Source organism: Hemiscyllium ocellatum, chromosome 18, assembly GCF_020745735.1.
Source record: "Hemiscyllium ocellatum isolate sHemOce1 chromosome 18, sHemOce1.pat.X.cur, whole genome shotgun sequence".
Lineage (NCBI taxonomy): Eukaryota > Metazoa > Chordata > Chondrichthyes > Orectolobiformes > Hemiscylliidae > Hemiscyllium > Hemiscyllium ocellatum.
Window position 1 is genome coordinate 39,795,916 of NC_083418.1, and position 22,542 is coordinate 39,818,457.

The 22,542-nt window shown below is 40.4% G+C and overlaps 1 protein-coding gene across 6 annotated transcripts in view; it reads right to left on the reverse strand.

Annotated features, from left to right (window-relative positions):
* Positions 1 to 19,463, reverse strand: part of LOC132824423 (serine/threonine-protein phosphatase 6 regulatory subunit 3-like) — a 143,411-nt gene extending 123,948 nt beyond the window's left edge. For 3 of the 6 annotated variants that reach the window (XM_060838892.1, XM_060838893.1, XM_060838887.1), the window contains exon 1: positions 17,596 to 17,812. The gene's annotated coding sequence lies outside the window, so the exon portion shown is untranslated. Of the gene's footprint in view, positions 1 to 17,595; positions 17,842 to 19,446 lie in introns of those variants that run through there. The other 3 variants (XM_060838891.1, XM_060838890.1, XM_060838888.1) reach the window with 3 other exon arrangements.
* Positions 19,464 to 22,542: the final 3,079 nt, after the last annotated feature.

A 22,542-nucleotide genomic window follows, 5' to 3' on the forward strand; every position in this document is an offset into this window, starting at 1 on the left:
GGAAGCTAGGGAAGTGATTGCTGAGCCCCTTGCTGAGATATTTGGATCATCCATAGTCACACATGAGGTGCCAGAAGACTACAGGTTAGCTCATGTGGTGCCACTATTTAAGAAAAGTGGTAAAGAAAAGCCAGGGAAATAAAGACCGGTGAGCATGACATCAATAGTTGGCAAGTTATTGGAGGGAACCCTAAGAGACAGGATTTACATGCATTTGGATAGGCAAGGACTGATCAGTGATAGTCAACATGGCTTTATGTGTAGGAAATCACGTCTCACGAACGTGACTGAGTTTTTTGAAGTAATAACGGAGAGGATTGATGAGGGCAGAGCACCGGACTTGATCTATATGGACTTCAGTAAGACATTCAACACATTTTCTCATGGTTGACTGGTTAGCAAGGTTAATGTCATGGAATACAGGAAGACTAGCCATTTGGATACAGAACTGGCTTAAAGGTAGAAGGCAGAGGGTGGTGGTAGAGAGTTCCCTTTCAGACTGGAGGCCTGTGACCAGTGGTGTGCCACAAGGATCAGTGTTGAGTCCACTACTTTTCATCATTTATATAAATAATTTGGAAGTGAACATAGGAGGTACAGTTAGTAAGTTTTCAGATGACACCAAAATTGGAGGTGTAGTGGACAGTGAAGAAGGTTAACTCAGAATACAATGGGCTCACAATCAGATAGGCCAATAGGCTGAGGAGTAGCAGATGCAGTTTAATTTAGATAAACGCAAGGTCTTTTACCTGGGATGGAGGAATCCAGAACTAGGAGGTTGAGGGTGAGAAGGCAAAGATTTAAAAGGGACCTAAAGGGCAACCTTTCCATACAGAGAGTGGTGCATGTATGGAATGAGCTGCCAGAAATAGTGGAGGAGGCTGGTACAATTGCATCATTTAAAAGACACCTGGATAGGTATGTGAATAGGAAGGGTTTAAGAGGAATAATGGGCCAAGTGTTGACAAATGGAACTAGATTAATTTAAGATACCTGGTCAGCATGGGTGAGTTGGATTAAAGGGTCTGTTTCTGTGCTGTACATCTCTACAATGCCAAGTTTGTAGTGAGATGCCTTATTAAACTGCTGCTGTCCGTCGAGCATAGGCACACCACAGTGCTGTTAAGCAGGAGTTTTGGGTTTCTGACCCAGTAACAGTGAAGACACTGGTTTGCAATTCCAATGTATGGCTTGGAGGTGGTGGTGTTCCCATGCATCCGTTGCTCTCGTCCTTCAAGGTGGTACAGGTTGCATATTTGGAAGATGCTGTGTCAGGACCCTTGGTAGTGTTGTTACAGTGCATCTTGTAGATGGTACATATTACTGTTACTGTGTCTTGGTGGTGGACAGAGTGAATATTTGGTTGACAGATTCAGCAAACTGTTTTCTTTCAAGCTTCTTAAACTGGGGCTAAAGTTCCAGAAAAGTAGAGTATACTCCATCAAAATCCTGACTTATGCCTACAGCATAACACATTTTAAATTCCTGTTGGTGATATCTGTGCCTCTGATAAGCTAAGACTGTGTACTTGAGAAATGCCAATTTTCTCCGTTATGATTAAAGCCAAAAACGAAAGAACCATGGATGCTGAAAATCAGAAACAAAATCGGAATTGCTGGAAAAGTTCAGCAGATCTGGCAGCATCTGTGGACAGAAAGCAGAATCAATTTTTTGGGCCCAGTGACTCTTCTTCAGAACTGATTGCGGCTAGGTAAAGGTTGGTATTTCTGCTGAAGGTGGGATGAGGGTGGCTAGAGGGGGAAGGAGTAAACGATAAGTGGAGATGGAGCACAGAAAGAGAGAGATTAAAAAAAAAGAGTTGGGCAGGCAAAGAAGTGCTAAAGGTCAGCGTGGGAGAATGAATAGCTGCTAATGGGGACTGCTAGTGGCTGACAATGCATTAATTAATTAAAGCCATAGATTTCTTTAAAAAAAAATTTTCTATATTTCAGATTTACCATAAACCTATCTGTTCAAATTTTGTGATTTGTAAAGTGATTAAAAAACAAAGTATACTCAGTACTTTTAACTTTCTGCTTTGAAATGTGAGAATTTCTTAGTGTCATTGGTTCTTAGCTTTTTTTTTTTGAGTGCAGCACTTTTGAGAAATGCTAGAGATGCCTTTTAGCTTATAGAATGAAAACAATGCCAGCAAAGACAAAATCAACACCATGGAGACCACTGGATCTTTGCTGCCACCTTTCACAGAATCATCACCATAGGAAAGACTCAGCAACAACAGCAAAACATGGTGCACTATAGTTTAAAAAAGGGAGGAGAGGAAAGATCCATTTCTGATTTCACAGAAAGGACAGAGTTGATTGACTGGTATGTTAGTAGCTGTGTTTCTTTTATCTAAATGCAAGGAAATTAAAATGTTTGATTTTTAAAAGAGTAAAATAAACATTCAGTTGATTTCCCTATATTTAAGTGACATCAGAAGACAAGCAAGTAGCTGGTTAGTCTCTTCAAATAGTAAGGATTATGGGTTGTAATCAGTTATATTATTGAATAGATCAGGAACTGCCCTAGCATTTCTCAATCTCCAGAGTAAATATCAAGCGCTATGTGGTCCTGCAACCAGAATTTAAGAATCTAAGAAATTAGCAAGCAGGACCTCAAACATAAAACTTCTGGATTACTCCTGGTACTATACGTAAGTGAGCACAGAAACAGAAGAATAGAGCAGATCAACACGTGGTTGCAATATAGGAAAGAATTAAAATGAAGAAAAGTTGAAGACAAGACCATTACAGTGCTGGGGAAAGAAGGTCATCAGCATAGTCATAATGGGAACATTAGTTGTTTGAATACAGACTGGAATAGTAGTAAAAAGGGCAGAGACGGGCAAGAATTCCTAGAGTTTCCAGTCCAAAGAGAAAACAGACACTAAAAAAAATCTGGTTCTTGGGCATGTGGTGTAGATTACATACAGGAATAAAATTATTTTTAGATTAGAGTCATAACTTTTAGATTTCGCTATGGAGAAGAACAAGGAACAATCCAAAGAAGGAATAATTCAAGGAGAAAGCCAATTGGGATAAAAATGGACCTGACCTAAATAAGATGAAATCAAAAGTGATGATCACAAAACCAAAAGTGAACAAGGTTGCCTTTACAAACAGTTTGGGTCACACTCAAGGTATATTCCCACAAAGGGAAAAGGTAGGTCAAAAGTCCATAGTTCCTTGAATGATGGAAGAGATACAGATCAAGATAAAAAGTGTGCACTTTTGATATTATGGCCATGAACTATGCTGAATACACAAGGTCCACAGGGGAAGAGAAAAATTAAAGAGAAACAAAGGGTGTGTATGAAGGAAAACTGGTAGCTTACATAAAAATGAATCATCTTTTGGCATCTAAAAAGTAAGAACATTGAAAAAGGGAGTCGGAATGATAAGGGACCGAATAGGCAGTTCCGCATGGTACTACATTACAGCAAAGACAGTAAATGGATATTTTAAATCTGCGCTAGTTGAGAAAAAGAAGGAAGCATATGTCAGGATAGATCAAGTGAATCCTTAGAAGAGTTTAAGGGTAGTAGGTGTATACTTAAGGCGGCAAATCAGGAAGGCAAAAAGGGGACACGAGATAGCTTTGGCAAATAGAATTAAGGAGAATCCAAAGGGTTTTTACGAACACATTAAGGACAAAAGGGTAACTAGGGAGAGAATAGGGCCCCTCAAAGATCAGCAAGGCGACCTTTGTGTGGAGTCACAGAAAATGGGGGAGATACTAAATGAATATTTTCATCAGTATTTAAAGTGGAAAAGGATATGGAAGATGGTGGGAAATAGATGGTGACACCTTGAAAAGTGTCCATACTACAGAGGAGGAAGTGTAGGAGGTCTTGAAACACATAGGTGGATAAATCCCCAGGGCCTGATCAGGTGTACCTGAGAACTCTGTGGGAAGCTAGGGAAATGATTGCTGGGCCTCTTGCTGAGATATTTGTATCATCGATAGTCACAGGTGAGGTGCCGGAATACTGGAGGTTGGCAAACGTGGTGCCACTGTTTAAGAAGGGCGGTAAAGACAAGCCAGGGAATTATAGTCCAGTGAGCCTGACCTCAGTGGTGGACAAGTTGTTGGAGGGAATCCTGAGGGACAGGATGTACGTGTATTTGGAAAGGCAAGGACTGATTAGGGATAGTCAACATGGCTTTATGTGTGGGAAATCATGTCTCACAAACTTGATTGAGTTTTTTGAGGAAGGAATAAAGAGATTTGATGAGGGCAGTGCGGTAGATGTGATCTATAACGACTTCAGTAAGGTGTTCGACAAGGTTCCCCATGGGAGATTGGTTAGCAAGGTTAGATCTCATGGAATACAGAGAACTAGCCATTTGGATACAGAACAGGCTCAAAGATAGAAGACAGAGGGTGGCGGTAGAGGTTATTTTTCAGTCTGGAGACTGGAGAGCCACATGGATCGGTGCTGGGTCCTATAGGTTTTGTCATTTACATAAATGATTTGGATGCGAGCATAAGAGATACAGGTAGTTAGTTTGCAGATGACACCAAAGTTGGAAGTGTGGTGGATAACGAAGAAGGTTATCTCAGATTACAGCAGGATCTTGATCAGATGGGCCAATGGGCTGAGAAGTGGCAGATGGAGTTTAATTCAGGTAAATGCGAGGTGCTGCATTTTGGGAAAGCAATCTTAGCAGGATTTATACGCTTAATGGTGTAAGGTCCTAGGGAGTGCTGCTGAACAAAAAGACCCTGGAGTGCAGGTTCATAGCACCTTGAAAGTGAAGTCGCAGGTCGATAGGATAGTGAAGGCGGCATTTGGTATGCTTTGCTTTATTGGTCAGAGCATTGAGTACAGGAGTTGGGAGGTCATGTTGCGAATATACAGATCATTGGTTAGGCCACTGTTGGAGTATTGCGTACAATTCTGGTCTCCTTCCTATTGGAAAGATGTTTGAAACTTGAAAGGGTTCAGAAAAGATTTACAAGGATGTTGCCAGGGTTGGAGGTTTTTAGCTAGAGGGAGAGGCTGAACAGGCTGGGGATGTTTTCCCTGGAGCGTCAGAGGCTGAAGCGTGACCTTAGAGGTTTACAAAATTATGAGAGGCATGGATAGGGTAAATAGACAAGGCCTGTTCCCTGGTGTCAGGAGTCCAGAACTAGGAGGGCATAGGTTTAGGGTGAGAGGGAAAGATATGAAAGAGACCTAAGGGGCAACTTTTTTTTTTACAGAGGGTGGTACAGGTATGGAATGAGCTGCCAGAGGAAGTGGAGGAGGCTGGTACAATTGCAACATTTAAAAGACATTTGGATGGGTATATAAATAGGAAGGGTTTGGAGGGATGTGGGCCAGGTGGATTAGATTGGGTTGGGATATCTGGTCAGCATGGACGAGTTGGACCAAAAGGGTCTGTTTCCATGGTGCACATCTCTGTGACTCTAAGCAAGGAGACGCTGCGGAGGACATAGTGAAAGTGGAGGTTATTTAGTTACTTGAAGAGTTTAAAAATGGTGGGCAGTATCGGAAAGACTGCCTGTACATATAAAATTGATTTTTCAGTCTTTCCTCAACTTAGAGTAAACGAGAATTATAAGTGTCACACCCTTGTTCAAAAACAGACTCATTAAAAGGTAAACTCTGGAGTTATTGGCCAGTTAGTTAATTCACAGTAGTGGGTAAGTTTCTAGAAACAATCATTTGGAACAAAATTAAACTGTATTTGCCCCAAATGCCAACTAATTAAGGAAAGCCAATATGGAAGTACTGAGACCAAATTACGTTTGACCGACTTAGCCTTATTTTTCTTTGGAGGTGATAACAGAGAGGTCTGCGGAGAGTAGTGCTATTGATGTAGGATACACGAAATTCCAAAAACATTTGGCAAAATGCTGCACACCAGATCTCAGCGCATGGTCAGCACGCACAGTAAAAAGGACAGCAGCAACACTGATATGAAACTGGCCAAGTGAAAGTAAACAGTAACCATAATAATTGATAACTAGGTTGAAGAACATAAGAACTATGAGCACGAGTAGGCCATCTGGCCCTTCATATAGTGGAGCTCCCAGCAGCCAGGGGTTAGGTTAACTACATAAAACTCAATCATTGTGAATTAAGAGAAGGATAGCACAGAACTTCAAAAGGACACAGAATGGGAGCCAAGAGGCAAAATTAACTTAATGCAGAAGAGTGCAAAAGGATTAATGTTGGGAGAAATAATATAGAGTGACAAAATAAGAGAGAGTATAATTCTAAAGAGGTTTCAGAAGTAACAGGAGCTGGAGGTCATGTGCATAAGTCACTAAAAATAGCATAACAAGTGGAGAGGGCATTTAAACAAACCGCATCCCACGCATCAATTAAGCATACAGTACAAAAATCAAAGACACTATGATAAACTCACATAAACCACTGGTTCGGCCTCAACTGAATAGTGTGTCCAGTTCTGGGCACCACATCTAGGAAAGGTATGTAAAAGATTCATATGAATAATTCTAGAAATGTACTCACTTACATAGATAGGAGAAGTTGGGACTACATTCTTTTGGAAAAGGTTGAGATGAGATCTGATGAGGTACTCAAAACAATGATTGTTCTGGACGAAGTAGATAGGGAGAAACTGTTTATTGAGGAATGATCCAGTATCATTAGGGATAGACTTAAGATAATTAGCAAAAGTGAGAATGTGCATAAGGTATAAGCAGGTAGGGAAAGAGTTAAGTTCGGAGTTTTGTGAAACAAGAAGTTCAGCTGAGCATGACTCAGATCAGAGAAGAACTTACAGTTAACAATGGGGTGCTAGAGGTAAGGGTAATGGATTAATAAGGTGCAAAAGCAGGTAAAAACAAGGACTGCAGATGCTGGAAACCACAGTCTAGATTAGAGTGGTGCTGGAAAAGCACAGCAGATCAGGCAGCATGTGAGGAGCAGGAAAATCGACGTTTCAGGCAAAAGCTCTTCATCAGGAATAGAAGGTAGAAAAGCAGTCATTATGTTGAGCCATTTAACAATATTGGAATGGGGGGGGGGGGGGGGAGGAGGAGAAGGAAGAGATGATGGGACAACAAAAGAATCAATGTCAACATGAGGAAAATCTTCCTCACGTAGCAAGTGGCATGGATTTGGAATGAACTGTCCCACAGTGTGTACTGGAGGCAGGTTCAACTGAAGTACTAAAGACTAAATTTGTTATTATCTGAAAAGAACGAATGTCCTGCACAATAGGGAGAAGACCAGGAAGTGGTACAAGATGAACTGCCCCTTCAAAAGGTCATAACAGTCAGCGCGAGCCGAGAAGCTGTGCTGTGTGCATTCTATAAGTCAACAGTGAGAACTGCCACGTTATCACTAACTACAAAACATGGCCAATAGAAGTCAAGTATACATAAGCTATTCTCCTAAAATTACTTTTGCCCCGTACCATTCTCTTGTAAATCAGCATGGCATCTTTTCCATGGTCAATATAACAACTTGCAGTGATATACCATACATTAGAGCTTCCCAAGGCACTTTCAATGTTATAGAAAATAAAGAGATTCAGGCACATAAGAAGATACAGCATAGGTAACCATCTAAATAGGCAAATATGTGGATTTTAAACAACACCTTAAACATTGAGAAGACAGAGCATCATAATCTGTCACTCCTCCAAACTCTGTTTCCTTAGCTATGAACTCTAACCTTCTTCATGGAGAGAGTTTAGGATTATTTGTAATCTTGAGAGTCACATTTGACCCATTGTTGGGTCAACAATACTAAATTGACTTTAAAAATGCACAAAGAAAATTGTATACTGTTTCTATTTGTAAATAAAGTTCAAAAGAGAGAGATTATTACACAAGCAGAACAACAAAACAATTTTAAAACAATCAATTTTCCATTCCTCGAAATGTTCATTAGATTCCCAGAGATCAAATTCTACAAGCAGAATACACAGAGTTGGACTAATACTCGACATAAAGAATGATTTTTCACTCAAACTGCATCAAGGTCACTTAAGTAGACAGGTGAACTTTTATAAAACGAGAACAGTGCTATTGGTAAAAAGTTTCACTTTATATTTGAAAACAAATCAATACATTTTCCACACACTGATCCGGCAAATCTGTCAGTCATCGGATCCATATTTTAAACAAATAAATGGATTCAGCGTAAACAACTATGTATCAGTATTTTGTATTACAGATGGATTAAAACAAAGCAAGCAGCAGAATTTCCTTACGTAATTCGAGTACGGGTGGCATGAATAAAGTTGACTTCTTCAAACTTGTTGACAATTACATTTTTGCAAGAGAAATTTGGCACAAAAAGTCAGGAGGAAGAAGTAAAGACTGCAGATGCTGGAATCGAAAGTGTTTTGCTCGAAAAGAACAGCAGATCAGGCAGCATCCGAGGAGCAGAAGAATCAATGTTTCGGGAATAAGCCCTTCCTGATGAAGGGCTTGTGCCCGAAACATTGATTCTTCAGCTCCTCGGATGCTGCCTGACCTGCCGTGCTTTTCCAGCAACACACTCGACAATAAAAGGCCAGGAGCTTAACTTCAGAACTAACAGTGAAATATTCTAATACTGAGAAATTTGGTTTTTGCGAGGACATGAAATATAAATATAAAAAGGTGTAAAATTACCTAGTTGGTGTTAGTGTGTCTTCTAGTTCAATGAAATCCAACAGAAGTCATTAAAGTAGTGACCTGTACCTAGTCATATACATTAATGCTTTCAATAAAATACAACTTCTATCTTTACAGAGAGAGTCATTGAGAAGGAAAGCTCGGAAACAGATCCTTCGGTCCAACTCGTCCATGCCACCAGATATCCTAAATTAATCTAGTCCCACTTGCCAGCACTTGGCCTAGATCCCTCTAAACCCTTCCTATTCACATACCGTTCCAGGTGTCTTTTGAATGTTATAATTGTACCAGCCTACGCCACTTCCTCTGGCAGTTCACTCCATAAATGCAACACCCTGTGTGAAAATATTGCCTCTTGGATCCCTTTTAAATCTTTGCCCTTTCACCCTAAACCTATGTCCTCTTATTCGAGACTCCTCCACCCCAGGGAAAAGACCTTGCTTATTTACCGCATCCATGCTTCTCATGATTTTATAAACCTCTATAGGGTCACCCCTCTGTTCTGATGCTCCAGGGAAAACAGCCCCCAGCCTATTCAACCTCTCCCTGTAGCTCAAATCCTCCAACATCCTTGTAAATCCTTTCTGAACCCTTTCAAGTTTCACAAAGTCCTTCCGATAGGAGACAGAACAGAATTGCACACAATTTTCTAAAAGTGGCCTAACCAATGTTCTCTACAGCCGCAACGTGACCTCCCAACTCCTGTACTCAATACTCTGACTAATAAAGGAAAGCATACCAATCACCTTCTTCACTATCCTATCTACCTGCGACTCCACTTTCAAGAACCTGCACTCCAAGGACTCTTTGTTCAGAAATTCTCCCCAGGACATTATACTAAGTGTATACATCCTGCCATAATTTTCCTTTCCAAAATGCAGCACCTCACATTTACCTAAATTAAACTACATCTGCCATTCCTCTGCCCATTAGCCCATGTGATCAAGATTCCATTGTACTGCGATAACCTTCTTCACTTGTACAATGAATGTATTTTGTGCATAGTTAAAAGCTCTACCATCCATTAGCCAATGCAGTAAATCATTCACTAATCGAGATACTTGTTCTTACTGCTTACATTTTAGTAAATATAGTGTAATGAACATCAAAATTGCAATCCCAAAGGCATATACACATCAGTAAATTAATCAAATGATATCAACATTTAATGCTCGAATTACCAAAAATGCTAACTGTCATACCCATGTGGCTAGTAACTAATTAATTAAGCCAATGTCATCTTGGTTAAAAATGTTCTTTCATTTCCTTTAAAATTCCATTGAACCGGAGGACAACAAATCGAGAATACAGAAACACTTTTTTTTCAAATAACAGTTTTCGCTCAAGTGTAAAATTAAATCATGTGGTAAACTTTCAGAAATATTAGTTAGGATAGAGCAGCATTAAGGTTGGCAGCAAAACAAATGCAGAATAAGGAGTCTCCATCTAAAGTTATGCAAAACACTCCAAGGATTAGTTTCTTTATTTTGTTTATAAATACACAGCTCTCTGTAAACCTTACTCGCCCATTCCATACATGCAGTATTTTGGAACCAGAGTCATTTGGGTGAAATAAATAAAAATAACCCAGATGATAGCATTTAATATATAATAATGACATTTGATTTCCACTGAATCTCTAGTGCAGAAAGAGGCCATTCAGTGCATCAAGTCTCCAACAAACTCCTAGACTCAGAACCCTATACTATCCTTGTAACCCTGCATTTAGCATGGCTAACCTACCTTGCCTGCACACCATGGGGAAAATTTACTGTGAGTAAAAAATGAGGTCTGCAGATGCTGGAGATCACAGCTGCAAATGTGTTGCTGGTCAAAGCACAGCAGGTTAGGCAGCATCTCAGGAATAGAGAATTCAACGTTTCGAGCAATGATGAAGGGCTTATGCTCGAAACGTTGAATTCTCTATTCCTGAGATGCTGCCTAACCTGCTGTGCTTTGACCAGCAACACATTTGCAGCGAAAATTTACTGTGACCGATCCACCAAATTTGCACATTTTTGGACTGCGAGGGGAAACCAGAGCACACAGTGGAAGCCCACACAGATGCGGGTAGAACATGCAAACTTCAAACAAAGGCAGTCACTCAAGGCTAGAATCAAACTAGAGTCCCTGGCACTGTGAGGCAGCAGTGTTGACTACTGAGCTGTGCCTCCTCACCACCATCTGCCGCACAATGTCCATACTTCTGAGCTGAGCCAAGAGGCCTCGTTTCAAGTCCCACCTGTTCCAGAGGTATGCAATAATATCACTGAACATGCTGTTTATAAAATAGATACTATCCTTAGCAATCTTATTTAATCATGACACACTTAGCCCCACCAATGTCATATGAGGAGATTAGACAAACTGAGCCTATAGTCTCTAAAATTTTGAAGAATGAGAGGTTATCTCATGGAAGACTACAAAATAGTTGAAGGTATAGACAGGGTTAAAGCAGGTAAGATGTCTCGCTTAGTTTTGACGTCTATAACAGGAGACACAATTTAATAGCAAGGGTGATTCCAATTAGGGCCAAGATGAGGTGATATGTTCTTAATAAGAGGGTGGTAAATCTTTGGAATTGTCTACCATCAAGGATTGTGGAAGCTCAGGCTTGGAGTATCTAGAAGTGGTTGATAAATTTTTGATGATCAATGGCATAAAGGGTGACAACAGCACTGTGATTAAAAGGCAAAAGTGTTCGACCAGTCAAGCTCGATGGGCTGAATGGTCTACTTATGCTCTCATGTCCTAATCTCCCAGCACTATCAATTGGTTTCTAACTAACTTAGCATGAAATTAAGGATTTTGGGGAATGGAAAGGAAATAGAAGAAAACAACCTTAAAGCTTTACACCCCTTTCAACTTAACTCTCTTTACATATGATGTAAAGACAAATTTGTGGATTCACGTTTTGACAACCAAAGTTTCCAAATGTTAATCATCATTAGCTTTGGTTCATGCCATTTCAGTATTATAATAATTCAGGATGAAGCTGCAAATCAGGTGAGCTTAAGTAAAATGATGCATTCATGACTATGATCAGTATATAGACTCAGAGGTCTACAACTCAAAAAAGACACTTTAGCCAGTTAAGTGCCACAGCTTAGGCAAATCTGTGTCAGCCCAGAACAAGCACCTAAAAGTTGTATTCCTATTTTCTAACAGTTGATATTGTATTGAATTCCAGTTTTTCACCACACTCATTTACCACCCTCATATCCCCTCTAAACCTCTTGCCTTACATCTATGCCCCAGTTGTTGATTCCTCCACCAAGGGGAAAGCTCCCATTGTAATTTTATAATCTTAATCAGGTCCCCTCTCAATTTCCTCTGTTCTAAGGGAAACAATCCCTGTCTGTCCAATTTCTCTTCATAATAAACTTTCTAGCCCAGACGACATGTAAATCGCCTCTCTACCCTCTCCAGGCAAAACATCCTTCCTATAACGAGAATTCCAGAGCTGCACACAATATTCTAGTTGCAGCCTAACCAAAGTTTAGTACAATTCTAGCATATGAAGACAAGTTTTCCTATATGCATTAAGTGCTTTATCTACCCGTCCCTGTACCGTAAGGGACCAACAGCTATGCAGACGAAGATCCCTGATCCTTGGTGTTTCCCGGTAACCTACCATTCATCATGTATTCCATCTGTCCTGCCCAAGTGCATCACCTAACATTTATCTGGATTGAATTCCATTTGTAGGATTGTTGAACTTCAGTCGCTAGAAAACTCGTTCTATTAAATAATAAACTAATCCAAAGATTTGGAAATCCAAACAACCAATTCAAATTGCATTTGTTTACAGCAGAATTCAAATAGTTCTAAAATAATTTATTGAACATGACATTCACGTGTAGAAGTAGCAAGAGTATAATATTGAAAACAACTGTTTACAAACACATTCTCTAAACAGGTGAACAATAAGTTAAGTGCCTGAAAAGTATCTCTTACCACATTCAAATATAGAAATTCAGAAAGGAGTTTTTTTTTTAGATTAGATTACTTACAGTGTGGAAACAGGCCCTTCGGCCCAACAAGTCCACACCGACCCGCCGAAGCGCAACCCACCCATACCCCTACCCCTACATATACCCCTTACCTAACACTATGAGCAATTTAGAATGGCCAATTCACCTGACCCGCACATCTTTGGACTGTGGGAGGAAACCGGAGCACCCGGAGGAAACCCACGCAGACAAAGGGAGAACGTGCAAACTCCACACAGTCAGTCGCCTGAGGTGGGAATTGAACCCAGGTCCCTGGCGCTGTGAGGCAGCAGTGCTAACCACTGTGCCACCGTGCCGCCCTCTAAAAAAATCTTTTTGAAAAATCTGAAATAAAAACTGAAACTGTTTGAGGAACCTAGCAAATCTGACAGCATCTGTGCAGCCAGAAACATTACTCTTCTTCAGAGCTGATATCACATAAGTATCTTTGAACTTAAAATGTTAATTCTGTATCTCTCTCCAGATTTTCTGTTTTACTTCAGACTTCTGACAGCTGAAGTATTTTGCTTTTCTTAAAAAAAAACATGTTTTAGTTTGTCCAAAAGTAGTGTCATAACTGAGATATGACATGTTGAAAATCACTACAATAAAGTTGCAAGTCCAAAGGTCAGTGAGTTTGTTTTCACCCAATTCATAATTTGGAGATGGAAGCTTTGTTTACTACAATTAGTCAGACCAGAAGAATCAGAATGCTATACCAGATGAAAGCCAACTTTTTAACCTGAAAAAGTTGGGGATGAACAATTGAAAATTGTTCCTAGAATAATACTTAAAACCTATAAAATCTGATAGGTTACAATTTCACACATATATAATATATTGAAGTGCTTTAAGAAAACAAACGTGCGTTAAACTGCAGCAAATAAACCACAAGGGGTGAGCAACTCAACTCATAGCTGAAATTAAAACCACAAGTTCACAGGTTACTCTTTCCTTGTTAAATTTTGTAGAAATCAGCTCTAACCATAATGCATTATTGCCATTAAAGCAAAAAGCTGCAAGAGATCTTAAAGGTTAACTGTGATGCAAGATCCAGTGCTTCATTTATCACAGGTGGCTTTTACAGCAATGCAATTAAAAGGTTTGCTTAAGTCAGATTCCCTCACAATACCTCTTCCAGAAATGCTAATAAGAAGTATTCTACATTTTGTTATGCCATGCCAGATTATAGTGAGCACTCAGAATGCAAAAGAACATATCACGTAATGCCTACATTCTACTCACAGTTTAAAAGTTTAACAGATGGATTTTAACTGAAAACGTGTTGCTGGAAAAGCGCAGCAGGTCAGGTAGCATCCAAGGAGCAGGAGAATCGACGTTTCGGGCATGAGCCCTTCTTCAGGAAAGCCATCCCTGAAGAAGTGCTCATGCCCGAAACATCAATTCTCCTGCTCCTTGGATGCTGCCTGACCTGCTGCGCTTTTCCAGCAACACATTTTCAGCTCTGATCTCCAGCATCTGCAGTCCTCACTTTCTCCCAGATGGATTTTAACCCAGTCAAACCTCAACATATGATTTATGGCAAGGGGAGTGAAACAGGGGCGTAGAAAAGTTAAATTCAATAACCTAATGAAAACATAGCCCAAAATATTGATGTAGACCTGGTTCAAAATCCAATGAGGAAAAGCATTTCTTGAAAACAAGTGGTTGTGATCTGCATTATGTGAAAGGGTGGAGGAGATATTCATAATTGGTTTTCAAAAAGGAGCTGGATAAAGCACCTAAAGAAAAAAAAAGTCTATGAGGAAAGGTCAGGAAATAAGACTAGCGAAACTGTACTTGCAAAGAATTGGCACAGACTTGACAGGACAAATAGCCTCTTTCTAGACTGAAACTATGTTATGACTCATACCAGACCCAACATGTAACATAGAGATCACAACATTATGGGTGGGTCTCTACAGACTGTCAGAACTGCTTTGGTGCTAGTTGTCTTCACTAGGAATTTGAGGCTGAATTTTATAAGCATAAACATGGCACAAACAACAGTCTAAATCCAGGGTGTCTCTCATATTAAATATATTGAATTTAAGCATTTGCTTAATTATTAATTTATTTCCCCAGAACATTAGGTATAATGCAAGTTTCGGATTGTAGTAATAATGAATGCCTCTAAGATGGTCCACCACAAAATTAGGATGAGTCTTAAATCTTATTTTTGCCAATGAGTCAATGTCAATTTAATTACACATTCCTAATCTACATTTTGTTTAAGAATAAGTTACCAATTAAGTATAGAAGCCTTAGTTTAATAGATAAAATTGCATAATGGTAACTACTGAACATGCATTACAAGCACAAACAAAGTGCAGGTCCAGCAGCATCAGTGGAGAAAGAAGCAGAGTTAACATTGTGTCTAGTAACCCTTCTCCATTCAAAATCCTAAATTGTAAGTTTAACAGAGCCAATCTAAATCAAATCAAATAGGCTGGTGAATGGCAGATGGAATTTAATTTAGATAAATGTGAGGTGTTGTATTTTGGTAAGGCAAATCAGAGGAGGGCTTAATACATTTAATGGTAGCATCCTGGGATGTGTCGCCAAACAAAGATCTCGTGTGCAGGTGCATAGTTCCTTGAAAATGGAGTTACAGGTAGACAGGATGAAGATGATGACATTTGGCACACTTGCCTTCACTGATCAGAACATTGAGTTTAGGAGTTGAGATGTCATGATGCAACGCTGCAGGACATTGGTGAAGCCACTTTTCGAATATGGTGTACAGTTCTGGTTGCCCTTCTATAGGAAGCATGTTGTTAAATCTGACAAGGTGCAGAAACTATTTACAAGGATGTTGCCAGGACTGGAGGGTTTGAGTGACAGGAAGAGGCTGAATAAGCCATGGCTTTTTTCCCCTAGAACGTCAGAGGCAGAGGGTTGATCTTATAGAGGTTTATTAAATCATGGGGTCATGAATAGGGTGAATAGCCAGAGTCTTTGCCTAGTGTGGGGGAGTCCCAAACTAGAGAGCATAAGTTTAAGCTGAAAGGGAAAAGATTTTAAAATGCCCTGAGAAGTAACTTTTTTTACGCAGAGGGTGGTGTGTGTATGGAACGAGTTGCCAGAGGAAGTGGTGGAAGCTGGTAAAATTATAATGTTCAAAAGGCATCTGGATGGGTATATCAATAAGACGGGCTTAGAGGATATGGGCCAAATGCTGGCAAATGGGACTAACTTAGTTAGAGACTAAAAACACTGCAGATGCTGGAATTCAAAGTAGACAAGCAGGAGGCTGGAAAAACACAGCAAGCCAGTCAGCGTTAGGAGGTGGAGAAGTCAATGTTTCAGGTACAACCATTCTTCAGGACTGGGGGTAAAGGGAGCTGCAGAGTAGGGAGTGTTATGGGTTGGGAGAGGGGCAGAGTGGTGAAGTAGCGATAGGTGAACACAGGTAGAGGATACTGTTTGGATGGTCATGGGAGGAATGAATCCAGTTGATGACTAGAAAGAAGGGTCAGCAAGTGAAATGGAAAGGAGGTGGAGGGCCTGGAAAGAGAGTCGGGAATGGGAAGGGAGGTTATTTGAAACTGAAAAACTCAGTGTTGAGTCCTCCAGACTATAGGCTGCCCAACCTAGTTTACTGTATCCGGTACTCCCAACATGGCCTTCTCTACATCAGTAAGACAAAAGCTAACTGGGGGCACATTTCGCTGAATATCTCAGCTGGACCTGCAAGAGCCAACCTGACCTCCTAGTCACCATCCATTTCAATTCCCCTTCCCATTCCCTCTCAGGCACGACCATTCTTGGCATCCTCCATTACGACAGCAAATCAGATCACAGACTGGAGGAGCAATACCTCATCGTCCGCTTGGGCAGCCAACAATCCAGAGGAGAAAGTGAGGATTGCAAATGCTGGAGGTCAGAGCTGAAAATGTGTGGCTGGAAAAGTGCAGCAGGTCAGGCAGCATCCAAGGAGGAGGAGAATCGATGTTTCGGGCATGAGCTCTTCTTCGCTCATGCGCGAAACGTCGATTCTCCTGCTCCTTGGATGCTGCCTGACCTGCTGCGCTTTTCCAGCAACAATCCAGAGGACTCAACATTGAGTTCTCCAAGTTCAAATAACCTCCTTTCCCACGTCCAACTCCCTTTCCACCCCATCCCCTTTCATTCCTCTAACCAAACCTTCCTTCTAGCCACCAAACTGATTCATTCCTCCCATCAACCAACCAGACCGAACACTCTACCTGCATACACCTATTACTGCCTCACCACTCCACCCCTCTCCCCACCCATAACCCTCCACCCTACCCACAACCCTGAAGGGCGAGACCCAAAATGTTGACTTCATCTCCTAATACTACCTGGCTTGTTGTGTTCTTCCAGCCTCATGATTGGCAAATAAGACTAGGACAGATTAGGATATCTAGGAGTGCAGACAAATTGGACTGAAAGGTCTGTTTTCAAACTGTATAACTTTATGACTCTATAATCGAATATCCTATATCGTGATGTTCACATCATCACGCACACTTGAAAGGTTAAAGGTTTCCTAAGTACAAAACTAGTTATAATCTCAGAAAACAAAAAGATCTTCCATTTAAAATGGGAATAACTTGAAAAGTAAAATATAATACAAGGCTACGCAATTAAAGATAGTTATTCAATTAACTGTAAACATTATACGATCTTAAACCCGTGCGACTGTCACAAGCATGTCCTGACAATCGCAACCTTCCCTCCGAAAACAACTCAAATGAATCAATCTATAATTTTCCGAGAAACGTATTAAAAAGCAGATCGAATATATACTTTAAGAAAAATTAATTAACACGATTTATACGAGAGCTCGTTTATTAGGTTTCCCCAATAGAAGAGCGGGAGGGGGTGGGAAACACTAATGAGATAGCAACTATCTCCTCTACTTTGGCATTTACAGGAGGTAAGATACACAGTAAAAGGGCCAGGCCGCAATACAAACTCCCTTCCTTATCTCTGAAACAAAATACACAGAAAACATTATAGCGATACGTACCCAGCGGTTTCATATATCTATCATTCGTACTTATTAAAACGAAGAGAAAATATTGTTGTAAACAAAGTAAAAAGAGCACGGTGATATAAACTATTTACTTTGACTTCAAAATACGCTCTGTATGTGTAGATCTCGGCGGGAAATTACAGCAACAAGCCCTACTTTCCAAGATGGCGCCTCCGCCTGTACAGGTCAAATCTTCGAACCGACGGATGCGGCTTGTTTTGACAATCCCAAGACCCTCTGCGCCGCGTCTGTCAATCATTCAACAACTGCCCCTCCTGAATCAAACAAACCTTCCGACCACACCACGCCTTCACCCGGTTACAGACCAATCAGCTGGGGGGGTGTCCTGCTGTGGGGCACGTGATAGTGATGTCCAATCAGAACGCGTGATGTTCTTCATTCCCTCCCCCCCTCACTGTCTTTGCTGAAATGGCGGCGAAATGAGAAGGCCTGAGAGAGGTGGCGGAAGCAGGCAAGAAAAGTTAGGTGTGAAGCACAGTAGGTCAGGCAGTATATGTGGGGAGCGAAACAATGTTAACGTTTTGGGCTCAGTGGCCCCTCTTCATATTTCCACCTATTTCTGTTTTGTTTTCATTTTTACTTCCACACCTGCAGGGTTTTTTTTGTTTTAACTAAATGTTGTGAGTGGTAGGGAAGAATCGATGTTCAGGGTGAGAGATGATGCACCGGCAAACACAACTATCACTCTTCCAAGCTCTGTCAGTTCTGAAGAAATCACGGGTGAGCTGGAAAACCCCAGCAGGTCTGGCAGCATTAGTGGAGAGAGCAAGCGAGTTAATATCGAGTGTTCTGAAAAAAGGTCACCAGACCAGGAACATTAATTCTGATTTCTCTCCACAGATGCAGATATCAAAATTAATGTTTCTGATCTGTTGAACTTTTTGACAGAACACTCGATGTTAATTCTCTTTCTCTCTCCACAAATGCTGCCAGACCAACTGAGTTCCTAGTTAAAAATCACACAACACCAGGTTATAGTCCAACAGGTTTAATTGGAAGCACTGGCTTTCAAAGTGTTGTTCCTTCATTAGGTTGCCCACAACCACCTGATGAAGGAGCAGCGCTCCAAAATCTCGTGCTTCCAATTAAACCTGTTGGACTATAACCAGGTTACCTGGTGTTTTGTGATTTTTAAACTTTGTACAGCCAGTCCAACACCAGCATCTCCAAATCATGAGTTCCTAGTAAACTTCTGATCTGTCAAGCCCATTGTCACTGAAATGACTTGTTCAGTATTACTGTCAATTGGAGTCATAATATTGCCATCAATGCTATTACCCGACATTTACTTGGTAATAACTTGCTTGTTGCTTCTTAGTTTGTGTTCACTAGGAAACCTTGGCTTTGGCATCATTACAGCCCTGATCCAAATACAGATCAAAAAGAATTCCACAGGTGAGCTAAGTGAATTGCCTAGGTATAAAGACGTCATTTGACTGAAGTGTGCCATCAAGGAACTGTAGCAAAATTGAAGAATATGAAAATTGGGGCAACTCTTCATAATTTGAAGGCATATTCAGGAGAGAGTAAGATGGGCATGGATCTTAGAGGTCAACATCTCAGCTGCAGTATCACTGAGGGAGTGTCCTTGGCTGAAATATCTTCAACAGCTTCATCAATGCCTCCCCTCAATATTAGTTCAGATTTGTATGTCCATTGATTGTACTTGTTCAATATCACTTACAACATTTCAGAAATTGATATCTGCATGCAGGAAAATTTGAGCACTGTTCAGGCTTCGACCAATAACTCACAATTAACACTTATTCTACACAAACACTATGGAATGGCCGCCACCAAAAAGAGAAAATCTAACCATCTCACCTTAATATTGTGGTATTAATGCCACTGAATTTGCCACGATTAACAATCTGGGACCATCCATTGTCATGAAGATGTGGGTATACGGTAAGGAGAGTTAAAAGCTAGCAGAACTACCTGACAGCGTCAAGTGTTCTGAATAAGATACAATGTAACCTTTTGGTCCTGCAATTAGTGTTGCTGGTTGCCTGGAGACATAAAACACAAATTTGATTTAGGCCAATCAGATTAAATTATACCCTGAAAAATATCAAACTCCAATCACGTTTGAATTTAGTATATTGACAATAGTAAAAGACAATGCACAATCCAATGCTTTAGGGGTATCAGACAAGGAAAAATTGAACATTTGGGGGAGAACTGCCAAGCCACCAGCATGTACAGACTGCCTAAAAAATAGCTCTATTAAAGGTACCTTTATCAATCAGTGACCTGTGGAACAGAAATCCCGAAGAAAAAGAAAATCTACGGAGGAAGATACCAAGAGAAGATTTGACAGCTGCCCATTTTGAAATTTGCATTTTTGGCAAATTTAATTGGAGGTTTTATCGAATTAGTATTGTAAAAGAGGAAGGTAAAAGATAGGTTAGAGAAAGATGTTGTAAATAGTTGTTAATTATTCTCTGTTACACTTTAAGGAATAAACTTGTTAATTTTTACTTTAAATAGTGACCTTTGGCAGAGTCCATGGTTTCTCGAATTTTCGCAGATTACTGCACAGGATAAATCTTTTCTGTGTTGCTGGTTTTTAAATTAAGCGGGGGGGTTTGCCCATGTTGTAACAGTTTGGGGGCTCATCCGGGATTTGAACGGCTTAGGGGGCTTTAGTCTGCGATTTGAACAGTTGGGTCTTGGATTTGTGATTTGAACTGGTTTAGACAGATTTGAATACATTTGGGGATATAAAATAACCTAGCAGATTTAAACACTTGCAGGTTAGTGTCCTAGATCTTTAAATAAAACATAGGTGAGACAATTTGTTTAATTTCGGTGACTCGTGGTTGGTTAAATCAAAAGTGAAAGCAATGGCTCTTAAAATTGCTAAACAGGTTCTGGAATTTGAAGACGATTCTCAGATTTACCAAGAAAGCTTAGAAGGAAAGAAAAAGGCCATACTTTTAGAATTAGAAAATAAGTTAGATTTGGGTTTAACCAAGGACAGAAGTAAAACGGAAATTGTAAGGGATTAATCAAACACTTAGGTGTGTCAAAGAAACAGACGTGCAGTAGAGGTAGAAAAACTTAAATTACAATTGAGGAAAATGGAGTTAGAGGATAAAGGGAGAGAGAAGGAAAAAGAGAGAGAAGGTTCTTAGCTGAGCAAAGACAGAAAGGAAAAAGAAAGAAGGTTCTTAGCTGAGCAAAAAGAGAGAGAATTTGAACTTGAGAAGTTACGACTTAATCAGCAAAGTCAACTTAACAGGATGGAGATTAAAAGAGAAAGTAATCTTATATACAAATATGTCAAAATGTTGCCACATTTTGATGAGAAAGGTGTTGAAGCCTTTTTTATTTCATTTGAAAAATTGGCTTGGCAGATGGAGTCATCCGAGGATTTGTGGGTAATGCTAGTTCAAACTAAACTGGTAAGCAGTGCTGGTGAAGTATTTGCCGCGCTGTCAGTTCAGGAGTCAAGAGATTATGAAGAGATTAAACAGGCTATTTTAAGTGCTTATGAATTGGTACCAGAAGCATGTAGATAGCAGTTCAGAAACATAAAGAAGGAACCAGGTCAAACTTACGTTGAGTTCAAAAGAATTAAGCATAGTCATTTTAATAGATGGATGGTTGCTTTAAAAATAGATAAAACCATTGAGGGTCTATGAGAGATTATTCTGCTGGAGGAGTTTAAAAACTCACTTCCAGAGATGGTAAGAATTCACGCAGAGGAACAGAAAGTTCAGGAAGTGAGAAGGGCAGCAGAATTAGCAGATGAATACATGTTGGTGCATAAGACAAGCTTCTGGCCAGAATTTCATCCTGTGAGGCATAGAAGTTGGGAGAAGAGGAGATCCTACACTACGAAACAAAGAGTAGAGAACAGTGGTAAGAGTTTATCACAGGATAAAGAAGCCCAAGAGGGTGGAAAGTTAAAAGGCTTTAGGTATTTTCATTGTAATGGAGTGGGACACAGAAAATTACAGTGCCGGTGGTTTCAGAAGGGCACTGGAAAAAGGTGTTTTCACTGCCAGAAGGTGGGACAAGTAAAATCTCAGTGCTGGCCGTTAAAGAAAGGCACTGTGGGAAAAGATGTGGTGAAAGAAGCTAAGCCAATGGCATTAGTGAAGGTAGTAAAGGAGACCCCAAGAAGATCCAAGGAGCTGCAGGAGAGTGCACAGCCTAGGCAGGGCTGGATATGGAGTTAGTACCTGATCTCTACAAAGAACTTTCCTCTGTGAATAAAGTTTACTCAGAAAGAACAGGGGGAGAAGGACAAGAAGTTATAATTTTGAGATATACAGGATCTAACCAGTCACTGGTAGTAAGGGATGAGCAAATATGCACTCTTTCTGATCTGTTACCCAAGAGTGTGGTAATTTGTGGGATAGATGGACAGAAACGTAGCGTTCCCCTCTGTAAGACCAGGTTGGAGTGCCAACTTAAGAGTGGGGAAGTTAAAGTGGGAGTGATTGACAGTGTCAGTTCCAGGAATTCAATTTGTTCTTGGGAATGATTTGGCAGGATCCAAGGTGAGAGTGGCACTCCTTGTTGTGGAGAAGCTCAAGGAAAACCAAGAAATTGAGGACTTAAAACAGAAATGACCTGGTATTCTCCCAGCCTGTGGTAACCAGACTCCACAATCATAAGTCACAGCAAGAAGCAAAAAGTAAAAAGAAAGATGAAGGAGTTGAGGTTCTGTTAGCGGACACCTGTTTGACATAACAGTGCAGGAAAAACCTGAACAGGCAGAGGGTCAGACAGAAGTGTTTAGTCCTGAAGGGCTAAGGAATGTGCAACAGCAAGACAAGACAATAAAAGATATATATGTGGATGCATACTCCAAAAAGGAGGCAGGGAATATTATTGAGGGTTATTATCTGAAAGATAGAATCCTAAGGTGGAAATGGTGACCACAGCAGGTTAGTGCAGAGGAGAAAT